A 17,634-nucleotide genomic window follows, 5' to 3' on the forward strand; every position below is an offset into this window, starting at 1 on the left:
TAATGCAATGAGACTCACATTACCTGATAGTGTATATAATGTGTTTGTGGGGATTTAATAAACAGTCCACTGCTTGAACTTCACACGGAGCCTTGTCTCGTGCTTGGGGGGATTCACTGTATGCTGTACGAGACTGATTGCCAGGAGTGTAAGCTGATGTATGCTTTTCCTGTTCATCTGCTAGCAGCTATTCGTGAGGTTCCAGGTTGGAGTGCTATTTTGTACCCAGTTCGGGAGTATGGTGTTCCTGCAAGTAGCTGTGCCTGTCTAGCAGAAAGGGGCATATCTACTAAACGGATTTTAACCCCTTGTCTGCTGAAACGGTCCGTTACATTTGGTGGCAGCGGCGGGATCGTTCCTACGGCCAGAAGGACAGCTACAGGAGACACCATTGCTCTGGATTTTACAATTGAGGGCAACGCATGTCCCAATACAGCGACCCTGACAGCACCAACATGGAACCAGCAGTGGAGTTCGATGAGGGTGCCATGGATGACCGAGATGCAGTCCGTAAAGGCATCTGGTACCAGGCACTGGGCATTGTGGAGTACCAGCGGGGTGAGAGACTCCCCAAGGAAGACCAGCGGTTGCAGAAGCGAGTAGCCCTGCGGATGCCCTTCCTGGGGGAACAGCCCCGGGAGGAATGGGTAAAAGAATTGGAGCTCCGGGTATGGCAGGAGATGTGGCTGGAGGATGCCTACCAGGCGCTGTGGTGGTGTGTTTCACAGTACCTGCCCTGGACAGCCGAGCATGACAAGCCAGAGGGAGAGGAGTTTGATGGTCCTGGCTTGTTATGGGAGTCTTTTTCAGAGCTGGAATTTGGAAGCCCTACACAAGCCCGGTTCAATGATCTCTTGGAGTGGAGGGAGAGCAGGTATGACTGGGACGACGCTCACGAAATTGAGCAAGACCTGGTCCACCTGGTGACCCGGGAGATGGAGCTAGAACAGGGCTACCAGCAGCTGTTCCAATACTATGAGAAGGCTCAGCAGGAGAGAAGCAGGACAGACCCAGAGCCAGACCCATTCAGAGGGGACGAGGTGGTAAAGTTTTACTGGGAAGAACCCCAGGTGGCCGGTAGAGATGGGACCGAGGTCTCTCCACCGGTCCTGCAGGGAATTGGGAGCCCAGTCTCCATTCCCCAGCGGCAGTGTAAAGTGCAGGGAGAGGAGAGCAGCGTCCTCCCTCCCCAGCGGCTGGCTGAGTTACAGGGGGCAGAGGTAGTTGTTCCTGCCCCCCAGCAGCAGAGTGATATGCCAGGAAGGCAGTGTGAAGTGCAGGGAGAGGAGAGCAGTGTCCTCCCTCCCCAGCGGCAGCATGATTTTTTGGGAATTGGGAGCCCAGTCTCCATTCCCCAGCGGCAGTGTGATGTGCCGGGAATTGGGAGCCCAGTCTCCATGCCCCAGCGGCAGAGTATCCTACAGGGAATAGAGAGCCCAGTCTCCTTTCCCCAGCAACAGGACACTGTATTGGGAGCAGAGACAGTCGGTCTCCCTCCCCAGGGGCTGGAAGTATATTTGGGAGAGGAGCTTGTTACCCCCTCTCCCCATTGGCAGAGTGATATACAGGGAATTGGGAGCGCAGTCTCCATCCCTCAGCGGCAGATTGAGTTACAGGGGGCAGACACAGTTGGTCCTGTCCCCCTGTGGCAGATTGAGCTATTGGGAATTGGGAGCCCAGTCTCCATCCCACAGCAGCAGCTTAACATACCAGGGGGAGACAGTAAGCCCCCCAACAGTGCAGATGGGACCGTGGTCTCTGCACTCACAGCACAGGGGGTAGGGACAGTCGGTCCTGACCCCCAGCAACAGGGCTGTTTAGCCAAAGGGGAGACAGTCGGTCTCCCCCTCCAACAACCCGTCTCCAACCAGGCTACTTCTGTGGTAGTGCTGGCACCAGGGCAGAGTACCGCTGGTCTCTGCCCACTCAGCAACCCACCAAGGCAGTCTGCCAGTCTCCCACACAGCCAAGGTGAGGCACCTGGACATGGACAAATTTCTCTTCTACCCAGGTGTAGTAGCCAGTTCTTTTGGGTGGGCTGTACTGCTGTTTCTGTTTTGTGGGTGGGCTGCTGGACTAACAAGGGCACTGACCGGCAGAAGGTCAGGTACCCTGTTAGTCTTTTTGGAAAGGGGGAGAGATGTGACGAGACCAGTCTCGCCACATTGCATTGGAGGAGCCTGGTTGCCCGCCTGCTGCAATATGACTATGGACCTAGGGGCTTTTACCCATTTAAGACTGTATTTGGGCATGAAAATGTGCCTGCGGTCGGTCAGAAAAGGACTTACGTCTAACTTTTTAACGCCTGGAGGGATTTCTATGATTTTTGGTTATGTTTGCATTTGAAGTATGCTGATTCTGAAAATGTAAGTTTTATTTGAATGTGATGCATATTTTAGAAGTTATGTAAATGTTGCTTTTGGCATGAGGTGGCTTTGCCACACCTATTGTCGGGTGTGCTAAGTATTCCTGTTCCATGCTAATGACCTTGCATTGTTCTGGCCAGGTGGCTAGATAATTAGTTTAGTGTTATTTTGTGCCTGTTTACAAATCTATCTGCATATGCTAATGCAATGAGACTCACATTACCTGATAGTGTATATAATGTGTTTGTGGGGATTTAATAAACAGTCCACTGCTTGAACTTCACACGGAGCCTTGTCTCGTGCTTGGGGGGATTCACTGTATGCTGTACGAGACTGATTGCCAGGAGTGTAAGCTGATGTATGCTTTTCCTGTTCATCTGCTAGCAGCTATTCGTGAGGTTCCAGGTTGGAGTGCTATTTTGTACCCAGTTCGGGAGTATGGTGTTCCTGCAAGTAGCTGTGCCTGTCTAGCAGAAAGGGGCATATCTACTAAACGGATTTTAACCCCTTGTCTGCTGAAACGGTCCGTTACAAGCTGTATCGGCGCTATGAATTTTTTTATTTTTTTTGCTCGCTATCCTATAGAAAGATTTATATACGGTATTTTTAGGATTTGTGATGAGATCGAGGCATGTTGATGATTTCCGTTTTTTACGGCGTTGCAATAAACGACAGAATAATAACCTACACAGTTAAGGACCCTCAATCTACAATGTAACAAAGTTGGGTCCTCGTTGTTTTCCGGAATCTTCATTATCGCACGCTCCGGCCTCAGCTGCCGTTCTTACTCCAAGCCTCTCCAAATTAAATAAACACAATTTCTTGCAGCCGCGCCTTCCCAGTCCATTTCTGCAAAGCAATTCTCAGCAGACCATCGATATAGGACACGCTCCCCGGACATGTCCTTGTGGCAAGTCAGACCTTCGTATGTGGATCTCCCAAACACCCAACAGCCACCATCTGCTCCCCACCGCCTTATAACCAACTTCTCCCACGCTGGAGACTTCAGATTCTGGATTATAGGAGAGATATGTACTACACAGAATCGGGGCAGATAGTAAAGACTGAGATGAGGTTTAATACTGGAAAATAAAAGTAATGCATTTTGGAAGCTAAGAATATGAATGCAAGTTACTAGAGGAATTGAGGATGGAGAAGGATCTGGAGGTTCTAGCAGATTATAGTCTCAGCAATAGCATGCAAAGCCAAGCTTCAGCAAGCAAGGCCAGAAGACTATTAGCACACATCTTGCCAGGTTGCGGTTGATGCGTTTTTCTGTTTTTTTTACGTGTTTTGCAGATTTTGTAGGCGAATAGGAAAGTATGACAGTTCTGTTCATGGAGTGCGACTTTGATGGGATTTTACACTCTTTGGCACTCAAGTGGCATCAAAGTACTGCAAGAACCGGTATGTTAGGGTTATAGTTAAGGACAAGGGTTTGGGTTAGAGTTACAATTAGGGTTTGCGGTAACAGTTAGAAATTTGTGGAAATTGTTAGGGTTAGCGTTCTAGCTCAAATAATTACCACTAACCCTAACCATTACAGCTAGCCTTAACTTTAATCCTAACTCAAACTCTAACCCTAAGTATAACCCTAAGTTTAACTCTAACCCTAACTCTAGCCCTAACTCTCACTCAAACTCTAACCCTAACTTTAACTCTAACCTTAAGTATAACCCTAAATGTAACTCAAACTCTAACCCTTAGTATAACTCAAACTCTAACCCTAACTCTAACCTTAACTCTAACCCTAAGAAAAACCCTAACTCTAACCCTAAGTCTAACTCAAACTCTAACCTTAACTCTAACCCTAACTCTAACCCTAAGTCTAACTTAAACTCTAACCCTAACTTTAACCCCAACTATAACTCTAACCCTTACTCTATCCCTAACTCTAGCTCTAACCCTAACTCTAACGTAAACTCTAATTCTAACCCTAACTCTTACCCTAACTATAACTCTATGTCTAACTCTAATTCTAACTATAACTCTAACCCTAGCTCTAACCCTAACTCTACCTCTAACTCTAACTATAACCCTAACTCTAACCCTAACTCTAGCTCTAACCCTAACTCAAACTCTAATTCTAACCCTAACTCTTACCCTACCTCTAACCCTAACTCTAGCTCTAACCCTAACTCAAACTCTAATTCTAACCCTAACTCTTACCCTACCTCTAACCCTAACTCTAACCCTAACTCAAACTCTAATTCTAGCCCTAACTATAACCCTAACTCTAACTTAAACTCTAATTCTAACCCTAACTCTAACCCTAACCCTAACTCTAACCCTAACTCTAAACCTAACTATAACCCTAACTGTAAGCCTAACTCTAACCCTAACTATAAATCTAACCCTAACTCTAAATCTAACCCTAACTCTAACCCTAACTCGCTCATCCATGTCTTTATGGACCTTGCTTTGTGAACTGGTGCGCAGTCATGTTGGAACAGGAAGGGGCTATCCCCAAACTGTTCCCACAAAGTTAGGAGCATGAAATTGTCCAAAATGTCTTGGTACGCTGACGCTTTAAGAGTTCCCTTCACTGGAACTGAGGGGCCAAACCCAACCCCTGAAAAACAACTCCATACCATAATCCCTCCTCCACCAAATGATTTGGACCAGTGCCCAAAGCAAGACATGGATGAGCAAGTTTGGGTTGGAGGAACCTGACTGGTCTAACCTCAACCCAATAGAACACCTTTGGGGTGAATTAGAGTGGAGACTGGTGTGGGGTTGTTTTTCAGAGGTTGTGCTTGGCCCCTTAGTTCCAGTGAAGGCGTCAGTATACCAAAACATTTTGGACAATTTCATGTTCCCAACTGTGTGGAAACAGTTTGGGGATGGCCCCTTCCTGTTCCAACATGACTGCGCACCAGTGCACAAAGCAAGGTCCATAAAGACATGGATGAGCGAGTTTGGGTGGGGGAAATTGACTGGCCTGCACCCGATAGAACACCTTTGGGATGAATTAGAGTGGAGACTTCGAGCCAGGCCTTCTCTGTATGACCTCACAAATGCACTTCTGGAAGAATGGTCAACCATTCCCATAGACACACTCCTAAACCTTGTGGATGGCATTCCCAGAAGAGTTGAAGCTGTTATAGCTACAAAGGGTGGGCCAACTCAATATTGAACCCTACGGACTAAGACTGGGATGCCATTAAAGTTCATGTGCGTGTAAAGGCAGGCGTCCCAATACTTTTGGTATTATAGTGGATGTTTTATAGCAGAAAGTAAAAAATATATATTATTTTTTTTTCTTTCAAAATTATCGGTCGCTTTTTTTGTTTATAGCGCAAAAAATAAAAACACGTGGAGATGATCAAATACCACCAAAAGAAAAAATGACAGAAAATTGATTTGTGTACAGCTTCGCATGACTGAGCAATTGTCAGGTAAAGTAACACAGCGCCGTACCGCAAAAAAAAAATAGCCTGGTCATGAAGGGGGGTAAATCTTCCTGGAGGTCAAGTGGTTATAAGCAATAAAATACTGCAGACGTCATTGGAAGGAATACAAAAGACGCCGTCAACAAGAGCCTCACTTCCCTTTGTTAGAAGGTATCAGCTGGAGTCTAAGTGGCGGGCTACCGGCAACAAAAAGACTGTCCATTCTCCGCATTCTGTTATTATATTTCTGCGACAGAGCGGGGAAAAGCCGGTTGGATTCTTGGTTATACAAGACGATTAATGAAAGAGACGCACAAAGCGACCTCAAGCTGGGAGTAGTCACCGGGGACGAATTATTACCCGTTATGAAAATTCACACCTTCCTCAAACACAAGGGGAATATTTTACATTCGACATAGAAAGAAGCTTTTGTCTACAATCGGAGTACGAAGGCACCATCCCCCGGACTTGTCAGTTCAGAGAATACAATAGATTTAGGTAACATACACACGGTTATTTTTATTTCTACTTTTTCTTCTTTACTCGATTAAGCCGGGGCAGGAGCGAGTGAGATACTCACATGGGGATCATTAATCTCTGGGTATAAATGCATTAGCGGTGCGCCCTATTGCTATGGAGGATTGAATGTTGCAGCTTGGAAGGCGGATGTATGATCGCTTCATAACTCCACGCAGCCCAGATTGCTATACAGTAAAACCTTGGATTGAGAGTAACTCGGACTGAGAGTAACTTGGACTGAGAGTAATTCGGATTGAGAGTAACTCGGACTGAGAGTAACTTGGATTGAGAGTAACTTGGACTGAGAGTAACTTGGACAGAGTTACTTGGACTGAGAGTAAGTTGGACTGAGAGTAACTTGGACTGAGAGTAACTCGGACTGAGAGTAACTCGGACTGAGAGTAACTTGGATTGAGAGTAACTTGGACTGAGAGTAACATGGTTTGAGAGTAACTCGGACTGAGAGTAACTCGGACTGAGAGTAACTCGGATTGAGAGTAACTTGGACTGAGAGTAACTTGGATTGAGAGTAACTTGGATTGAGAGTAACTTGGATTGAGAGTAACTTGGACTGAGAGTAATTTGGATTGAGAGTAATTTGGGTTGAGAGTAACTTGGATTGAGAGTAACTTGGACTGAGAGTAACTTGGATTGAGAGTAACTTGGATTGAGAGTAACTTGGACTGAGAGTAACTTGGATTGAGAGTAACTTGGACTGAGAGTAACTTGGATTGAGAGTAACTTGGATTGAGAGTAACTTGGAATGAGAGTAACTTGGATTGAGAGTAACTTGGACTGAGAGTAACTTGGACAGAGTAACTTGGACTGAGAGTTACTTGGACTGAGAGTAAGTTGGACTGAGAGTAACTTGGACAGAGTAACTTGGACTGAGAGTAACTTGGACTGAGAGTAACTTGGATTGAGAGTAACTTGGACTGAGAGTAACTTGGACTGAGAGTAACTTTGATTGAGAGTAAGTTGGACTGAGAGTAACTTGGACTGAGAGTAACTTGGACTGAGAGCGTTTTGCAAGACAAGCAAACATTTTTTTATAAATTTTGATTTGATAAACAAGCCAAGTCTTGATATACAAGTAGCGTACAGCAGCTATGCTAATGGGCCGTTTATTAACTAAACCTACCTAACAAGGCAAACACAAACACAGTAAAAGAGAAGAGGTGCGCCTCTAAGTGTAGCAATATGTTTACATTTAATAAAGGTACAACATTTAGCAACTCACATGGTTGACAATTAAAGGAGGCACATCTAAGTATGCAGGAATCAGGGGTAAAGCTGTCCACATAGACCGTCCTACGCACCACCATTGACACTGCACTCCACGAGTGCTTCAAGCCTCGCTTTCAGATCACTCTACTGCAGGGTAGTCTTCCCTGTCATGACTACAGACTGAAGGCAGTGAGAGCCAGCACTGAGGAGGACGGTCTATGTGGACAGCTTTACCCCGGATCCCTGCATACTTAGATGTGCTTCTTTTAATCATCAACCATGTGAGTTGCTAAATGTTGAACCTTCATTAAATGTAACCATATTTCTACACTTAGAGGTGCTCTCTTCTCTTTTATACTCTGTGGCTCCTGCAGGTGGCAGCCAGAGCACGTGTGTGTCTGCAAGAGACAGGTGACGGGCCTGAGGACTAAGGCCAGAGTGAAGCTGTCTGGGGACCAGCATAAAGAGCAAAGGTACTGCTAATGAAAGGCTGAGTGAGAGATTAAGAGCCAGGTGGGCTAGAATTTTCTGTTTATCATATATTGACTGAAGAAGAACCCCTGCATGGGAAACCCTATATGTAGGGACTTTCCTTATTTCTATTAATAAAAATGGGCTGCCATGCCCTAAAACCAAAGTGCAGACGGACGTGAATGCCTTGAAAAACGCATCTACCACTAGAGCTAATGGCTCCCGTGTTACAACACACACCGGCCACTTTATTAGGTGCACCTTGCTAGTACCAGGTTGGACCCCCTTTTGTCTTCATTCTTGGTGGCATAGATACAACAAGGTGTTGGAAACGTTCCTCAGAGATTTTCCTCCATAGTGACATGATAGCATCACGCAGTTGCTGCAGATATGTCGGCTGCACATCCATGATGTCCATTTCCCGTTCCACCATATCCCAAAGGTGCTCTATTGGATGAGATGTGGTGAGTGTGGAGGCCATTGGAGGACAGGGACCTCATTGTCATGGTGAAGAAACCAGTGATGAGATGATTGGAGCTTTGTGACATGGTGCATTATCCTGCTGGGAGGAGCCATCAGAAGATGGGGACACTGTAGTCATAAAGGGATAGACATGGTCAGCAATAATACTCAGGTAGGCCGTGGCATTAAAACCATGCTCAATTGTTACGAAGGGGCCCAAAGTGTGCCAAGACCCCCCACTTCATTACACCACTACCACCAGCCTGAACCGGTGATACAAGACAGGATGGATCCATGCATCAAATTCTGACTCTGATTCTGACTGTTGCAGCTGAAATCCAGACTCATCAGACCAGGCAAAGTTTTCCAATCTTCAATTGTCCAATTTTGGTGAGCCTGTGCGAATTGTAACCTTAGTCAGGGAGGTGACCAAGAACCTGATGGTCACTCTGACAGGACAGAGCTCCAGCATTTCTCTGTGGAGAGAGGAGAACCTGCCAGAAGAACAACCATCTCTGCAGCACTTCACCAATCAGGCCTGGTAGAGTGGCCAAACGGAAGTAAAAGGCACAGGACAGCCTGCCTGGAGTTTTCCAAAAGGCACCTGAAGGACTCTCAGACCATGAGAAACAAAATTCTCTGGTTTGATGAAACAAAGATTGAGCTCTTTGGCCTGAATTACAAGCGTCATGTCTGGAGGAAACCAGGCACCGCTCTTTACCTGGCCAATACCATCCCTACGGTGAAGCATGGTGGCGGCAGCATCATGCTATGGGGATGTTTTTCAGAAGCAGGAACTGGAAGACTAGTCAGACAGGATCCGAGACAGGATTGTATGGAGGCACAAATCTGGGAAAGGGTAGAGAAACATTTTTGCAGCTTTGAAAGTCCCAATGAGCACAGTGGCCTCCATCATCTGTAAATGGAAGAAGTTTGGAACCACCAGGACTCTTCCTAGAGTGGGTCACCCAGCCAAACTGAGTGATCGGGGGAGGAGGGCCTTAGTCAGGGAGGTGACCAAGAGCCCGATGGTCACTCTGACAGAGCTCCAGTGTTTCTTTGTGGAGAGAGGAGAACCTTCCAGAAGAACAACCATCTCTGCAGCACTCCACCAATCAGGCCTGTATGGTAGAGTGACCAGACGGAAGCCACTCCTCAGTAAAAGTCACATGACAGCTCGCCTGAAGTTTTCCAAAAGGCACCTGAAGGACTCTTAGACCATGAGAAACAAAATTCTCTGCTCTGATGAAACAAAGATTGAACTCTTTGGCCTGAATGGCAAGCGCCATGTCTGGAGGAATCCAGGCACCGCTCATCACCTGGCCAATACCATCCCTACAGTGAAGCATGGTGGTGGCAGCATCATGCTGTGGGGATGTTTTTCAGCGGCAGGAACTGGGAGACTAGTCAGGATTGAGGGAAAGATGAATGCAGCAATGTACAGAGACATCCTTGATGAAAACCTGCTCCAGAGTGCTCTGGACCTCAGACTGGGGTGAAGGTTCATCTTCCAACAGGACAACGACCCTAAGAACACAGCCAAGATAACAAAGGAGTGGCTACGGGACAACTCTGTGAATGTCCTTGAGTGGCCCAGCCAGAGCCCAGACTTGAACCCGATTGAACATCTCTGGAGAGATCTAAAAATGGCTGAGCACCGACCCTCCCCCATCCAACAAGATGGATCTTCAGAAGTCCTTCAAAGAAGAATGGGAGAAACTGCCCAAAAATAGGAGTGCCAAGCTTGTAGCATCATACTCAAAAAGACTGGAGGCTGTAATTGGTGCCAAAGGAGCTTCACCAAAGTCTTGATCAAAGGGTGTGAATACTTATGTACATGGGATTTTTTCCTTTTTTTTATTTTTAATAAATTTGAAAATATTTCAAACAAACTTCTTTCACGTTGTCATTATGTGGGATTGTTTGTAGAATTTTAAGGGAAATAATGAATTTGATCCATTTTGGAATAAGGCTGTAACGTAACAAAAGGTGGAAAAAGTGAGTAGTTTCCGGATGCTCTTAGGCATAAGACTGGATCTAAGGCAGGAACACATTATACATACAAGACATTGTTGTCAAATTAAAACTCTTGTATAAACAGTCGAAGAATGGGTTACTAAATGGTAAATCTACAAGTGGAAGCCATTATGGAAGCCGTGGTTAATGGTGCAAAGAGTTTGCTTGAATATATTGTTATTCCTTGAACTATGTAAAGAATGTATACAACGTCTCCATCCATCAATCAGCACTTTCCTCATTTCACCCCCCCTCTGTGTAATCCATTTGGCACATTTTATTGTATGGCCTTCATTTCTATCACTGGGAATTTAGAAAAATATGCCGAAGATTTGTCAATTTAAAAAAAAATAAAAAATAAAAACCCCTCTGAAGCTTCAGCGTCTTATTTTAAAACCTATTTTTTTTTTTTTTTTTGTTCATGGCAATCTCCGAACACAATGAAAGAATTTAGATAGAAGTAAAAATATAACCACTTATTGCCCACTTTGTATCAGAAATAGCTTTTCTGGAAAGGAATTTGTAGACGCGATGATTGCTTCGGTATATCTTTGTGGGTGGCGGAGATTCCTCTTCTGCCAGGATTGGGATGACATTTCTGTCTATCGGTAGAGGAAGTCCTGGAAGGACCATAAATAAACGGTATATAAGCTCCGGACTTCACGCCTTTACACTGCAAATAAATCTTACACAATAAATATATAAGGATAAAATATAAAATGAACATTAAATTCCTAAGTGTCAGAATTTTAGTAAGGGTACCTACGTCCTGATCTATATACAGTCAGGTCCATAAATATTGGGACACAATTCTAATCTTTTTGGCTCTATACACCACCACAATGGATTTGAAATGAAACAAACAAGATGTGCTTTAACTGCAGCCTTTCCGCTTTAATTTGAGGGTTTTTACATCCAAATCAGGGGATAGGTGTAGGAATTACAACAGTTTGTATATGTGCCTCCCACTTTTTAAGGGACCAAAAGTAATGGGACAATTGGTGTGTGTTATTCCCTCATTATCCCATTTACAAGGAGCAGATAAAAGATCCAGAGTTCATTTCAAGTGTGCTATTTGCATTTGGAATCTGTTGCTGTCAACTCTCAATATGAGATCCAAAGAGCTGTCACTATCAGTGAAGCAAGCCATCATTAGGCTGAAAAAAACAAAACAAACCCATCAGAGAGATAGCAAAAACATTAGGCGTGGCCAAATCAACTGTTTGGAACATCCTTAAAAAGAAAGAATGCATTGGTGAGCTCAGCAACACCAAAAGACCCGGAAGACCACGGAAAACAACTGTGGTGGATGACCGAAGAATTCTTTCCCTGGTGAAGAAAACACCCTTCACAACAGTTGGCCAGATCAAGATCACTCTCCAGGAGGTAGGTGTATGTGTGTCACCTTCACAACAGTTGGCCAGATCAAGAACACTCTCCAGGAGGTAGGTGTATGTGTGTCAGATCAGGAACACTCTCCAGGAGGTAGGTGTATGTGTGTCAGATCAAGAACACTCTCCAGGAGGTAGGTGTATGTGTGTCACCTTCACAACAGATGGCCAGATCATGAACACTCTCCAGGAGGTAGGTGTATGTGTGTCAGATCAAGAACACTCTCCAGGAGGTAGGTGTATGTGTGTCACCTTCACAACAGATGGCCAGATCAAGAACACTCTCCAGGAGGTAGGTGTATGTGTGTCACCTTCACAACAGTTGGCCAGATCAAGAACGCTCTCCAGGAGGTAGGTGTATGTGTGTCACCTTCACAACAGTTGGCCAGATCAAGATCACTCTCCAGGAGGTAGGTGTATGTGTGTGAAAGTCAACAATCAAGAGAAGACTTCACCAGAGTGAATACAGAGGGTTCACCACAAGATGTAAACCATTGGTGAGCCTCAAAAACAGGAAGGCCAGATTAGTTTGACAAACAACATCTAAAAAAGCCTTCACAGTTCTGGAACAACATCCTATGGACAGATGAGATCAAGATCAACTTGTACCAGAGTGATGGGAAGAGAAGAGTATGGAGAAGGAAAGGAACTGCTCATGATCCAAAGCATATCACCTCATCAGTGAAGCATGGTGGTGGTAGTGTCATGGCGTGGGCATGTATGGCTGCCAATGGAACTGGTTCTCTTGTATTTATTGATGATGTGACTGCTAACAAAAGCATCAGGATGAATTCTGAAGTGTTTCGGGCAATATTATCTGCTCATATTCAGCCAAATGCTTCAGAACTCATTGGACGGCTCTTCACAGTGCAGATGGACGATGACCCGAAGCATACTGCGAAAGCAACCAAAGAGTTTTTTAAGGGAAAGAAGTGGAATGTTATGCAATGGCCAAGTCAATCACCTGACCTGAATCCGATTGAGCATGCATTTCACTTGCTGAAGACAAAACTGAAGGGAAAATGCCCCAATAACAAGCAGGAACTGAAGACAGTTGCAGTAGAGGCCTGGCAGAGCAACAACCAGGGATGGAACCCAGCATCTGGTGACGTCTATGCGTTCCAGACTTCAGGCTGTAATTGACTGCAAAGGATTTGCAACCAAGTATTAAAAAGTGAAAGTTTGATTCAATTTGATTTAGGTACAGCGTTGCACGACTTCGCAATTGTCCGTTAAAGTAGCGCAGTGCCGAATCGCAAAATATGACCTGGTCATTAAGGGGGCAAATCCTTCCGGTCCAAAAGTGGTTAAAAGTGTCAGTTAGGGGTCCGATATGTCCACCGCAATGTCGCAGTCCCGCTAAAGGTCGCTGATTGCTGCCATTACTAGTAAAAAAAAATGAAATAAATAAAAATTCCATAAAATATTGCATAGTTTGTAGACACGATAACTTTTGCACAAACCGATCATAATACACTTGCTGGGATTTTTTTTTTTAACCAAAAATATGTAGCAGAATAAAAATTGGCCTAAATTAATGAAAAAAAATTGATTTTTAATTTTTTTTTTATTGAAAACGTTTTATAGCAAAAAGTAAAAAATATTGTTTTTTTTTTTTCAAAATTGTAGTTTTTTTTTTTTTTTTGGGGGGGGGGGGGATGTTATTTATTTATTTATTTATTTCAGGTACTTATATAGAGCTGTCGATTTACACAGCGCTTTACATATACATTGCACATTCACATCAGTCCCTGCCCTCAAGGAGCTTACAATCTAATATATATACAGAATGTGAAAAATATTCTTTTTTTTTTTAGAATTCACGCTTTTTTTTGTTTTTTTTGTTTATAGCACAAAAATAAAAATCGTGATCAAATACCACCAAAAAAAAAAAAAAGGATATTCATTTTATTTGGGTACAGCGTCGCACGACCGCGCAGTTGTCAGTTAAAATAACACAGGGCCGTTTTGCAAAAAAAAATGGCCTGGTCATTAAGGGGGTAAAACCTTCTGGTCCAGAAGTGGGTAAACAAAATATCTCCAGCGATTTGCAGTTACTCGTTTTTTTTTTTTTCTGCTCTCATCACCTACAAATGATTTCTATTTGTATTGGAAGACGGTGTGCAGTGTAAGATCGCTAAAAGCTGCCTGCATTCCATATTGGTAATCAATATATCTCATAACAAGGTGTCATCGTATCTCACACACAGCTGTGTGATTCCAAAATGCAATCAGCTCTAATTAACTTTTATTAGATGGAAGGTCACCTTTGGGTATCTCATAAGCTAAATATCCCTTGCAAGGAACACAAAAAAAAGGGGGGGATTTCCTCCCATGAAACATGAGTTGATCTGCAATGAATTTAAAACCACTTTGGATATCTCAGCAGGAAGGGAGCAGAATATCAGCGAAGCCATGGGGGACCCATAGGATTATTTGATGGAGTGGTGTGCGGTGTGATAACAATCAATGCCAGCCTAGGTCCAAGTTATTTTTCTGCTGGGATATGATGGCGTACGGCAGATTGTTGCGGTCAGGTTCCTCGCTGGGAGGTGGTGTACAGGTGGTGAGGAGTCGTAATGTCCAAGGTGTTTGTGTCTTCACACGTTACACATTTCTCTACTGAGGAGCAATGATTACTGTAAATTCACCCGTATACCAGACCTTGCCTGAACTTGTCTGTGAAGGTTCTCATTTATTGGGGACATGGAACATCTAGTACTAGTTGGTCTCATTTATCCAGGTCACAGAATATTAGTACTAGTTGGTCTTTTATTCAAGACATGGAATTTCTAGTACCAGTTGGTCTCATTTATCTAAGTCATGGAATATCTAGTACTAGTTTGTCCTATTCATCCAAGGCATGGAATATCTTATATTAGTTGGTCTCATTTATCCAGGTCATAGAACATCTAGTACTAGTTGGTCTCATTTATTCAGGTCATGGAATATCGAGTACTAGTTGGTCTCATTTATTCAAGACATGGAACATCTAGTAGTAGTTGGTCTCATTTATTCTGGTCATGGAACATCTAGTACTAGTTGGTCTCATTTATCCAAGACATGGAATATCTAATACTAGTTGATCTCATTTATCCAGGTCATAGAACATCTATTACTAGTTGGTCTCATTGATTCAGGTCATTGAACATCTAGTACTAGTTGGTCTCATTTATTCTGGTCATGGAACATCTAGTACTAGTTGGTCTCATTTATCCAAGACATGGAATATCTAATACTAGTTGATCTCATTTATCCAGGTCATAGAACATCTATTACTAGTTGGTCTCATTGATTCAGGTCATTGAACATCTAGTACTAGTTGGTCTCTGTTACGGAACAGGGCACCCCTGAGCAGGTACCTCCGTTGACAGATGCTCCTAGTGCTTCCCGAGGGCTCCAAGCACTCCACCAGACACCGTAAGCACTTCAGACTCCACGAACCGCCGCAGCTTGGTAAGGGTCTTGGCATCTCCTACCCACCCTGGACCAACGACAAGGCCCCAGGTTCCTGTGGGTGAACCTTTCTTTCCCCAGAGAGTGAAGCACGAACAAGCTCTACACAAGCTCTTACAAGAGCTTAGTGATTCTCTAAGGGAGTATGGAAGACCATAGCAATCCCTGCAGCAGATTCCCCCAATAACGAGACAAAGCTCCGAGATGAGGGTAAAACAGGAACAACATTTATTGGAAGAACAGAGCACACTTTTATACAGAAATTGGAACATCCCTCCCCCAACAACCGCCTTCCCATTGGTCAATTGCAAAGCACTTGCAGTTCTCACCAAGGTCCTCTCCAGCATATGCAAATGAGGGCTTGAAAATTAGTCAACAGGGATTGGTCAGATAGCTTTGACCAATGCAAGGAGACAGAAGCCCCAGGGGGCAATCAATGCACACAACAGTCAGACACAGAACAATGGTTCCCTAACGAGCCCTCAATACACATCACTCTGAGTGTCAAAAGACCGCCCGTCTCCTCAGAACTTCCTGTAATGCCCATATTAGGAGTTGGCTTCCTGTTCCTTACAGTTTACAGGAATACGTTTTAGCTTCCAGGAGAGGCAAGGCTCCATTAGCCACATGTTTAAAGAAACACAAAAAGACACAAAAATGCATAACTCCCAGTCTACTGAACAGAACCCCTACATTCAACCCATCCCCAGATAGCCTGGATCTGAGCGCTCAACATATCCAAACAGCCCTCGGATGCCACAAACACAGTCAAATTGCCATGGGGTTTACGTTTAGCCTGGGCTGATGAGAGGGTCCATAGTCCCATTGCAGGAGGCGAGCAACCAGGCTTCTCCAACGCCCAGTGGCGAGATTGGTCTCGTCACATCCTCATTTATTCTGGTCATGGAATATCTAGTACTAGTTGGTCTCATTTATTCTGGTCATGGAATATCTAGTACGAGTTGGTCTCATTTATTCTGGTCATGGAATATCTAGTACTAGTTGGTCTCATTTATTCTGGTCATTGAACATCTATTACTAGTTGGTCTCATTGATTCAGGTCATGGAACATCTAGTACTAGTTGGTCTCATTTATTCAGGTAATGAAATATCTAGTACTAGTTGGTCTCATTTATTCAAGACATGGAATTTCTAGTACTAGTTTGTCCTATTCATCCAAGGCATGGAATATCTTATATTAGTTGGTCTCATTAATCCAGGTCATAGAACATCTAGTACTAGTTGGTCTCATTTATTCTGGTCATGGAATATCTAGTACCAGTTGGTCTCATTTATCCAAGACATGGAATATCTAGTACTAGTTGGTCTCATTGATTCAGGTCATGGAACATCTAGTACTAGTTGATCTCATTTATCCAGGTCATTGGACATCTAGTACTAGTTGGTCTCATTTATTCAGGTCATGGAATATCTAGTACTAGTTGATCTCATTTATCCAGGTCATAGAACATCTAGTACTAGTTGGTCTCATTTATTCAGGTCATGGAACATCTAGTACTAGTTGGTCTCATTTATTCTGGTCATGGAATATCTAGTACTAGTTGGTCTCATTGATTCAGGTCATGGAACATCTAGTACTAGTTGGTCTCATTTATTCTGGTCATGGAATATCTAGTACTAGTTGGTCTCATTGATTCAGGTCATGGAACATCTAGTACTAGTTGGTCTCATTTATTCTGGTCATGGAACATCTAGTACTAGTTGGTCTCATTTATTCTGGTCGTGGAACATCTAGTACTAGTTGGTCTCATTTATCCAGGTCATTGGACATCTAGTACTAGTTGGTCTCATTGATTCAGGTCATGGAACATCTAGTACTAGTTGGTCTCATTTATTCAGGTCATGGAATATCTAGTACTAGTTGATCTCATTTATCCAGGTCATAGAACATCTAGTACTAGTTGGTCTCATTGATTCAGGTCATGGAACATCTAGTACTAGTTGGTCTCATTTATTCTGGTCATGGAATATCTAGTACTAGTTGGTCTCATTGATTCAGGTCATGGAACATCTAGTACTAGTTGGTCTCATTTATTCTGGTCATGGAATATCTAGTACTAGTTGGTCTCATTTATTCTGGTCATGGAATATCTAATACTAGTTGGTCTCATTTATTCTGGTCATGGAATATCTAGTACTAGTTGGTCTCATTTATCCAGGTCATGGAAAATCTAGTACTAGTTGGTCTCATTTATTCTGGTCATGGAATATCTAGTACTAGTTGGTCTCATTTATCCAGGACATGGAATATCTAGTACTAGTTGGTCTCATTTATTCTGGTCGTGGAACATCTAGTACTAGTTGGTCTCATTT

This window comes from Pelophylax lessonae (assembly GCF_965119305.1).
Source record: "Pelophylax lessonae genome assembly, chromosome: 7".
In the NCBI taxonomy this organism is placed as follows: domain Eukaryota; kingdom Metazoa; phylum Chordata; class Amphibia; order Anura; family Ranidae; genus Pelophylax; species Pelophylax lessonae.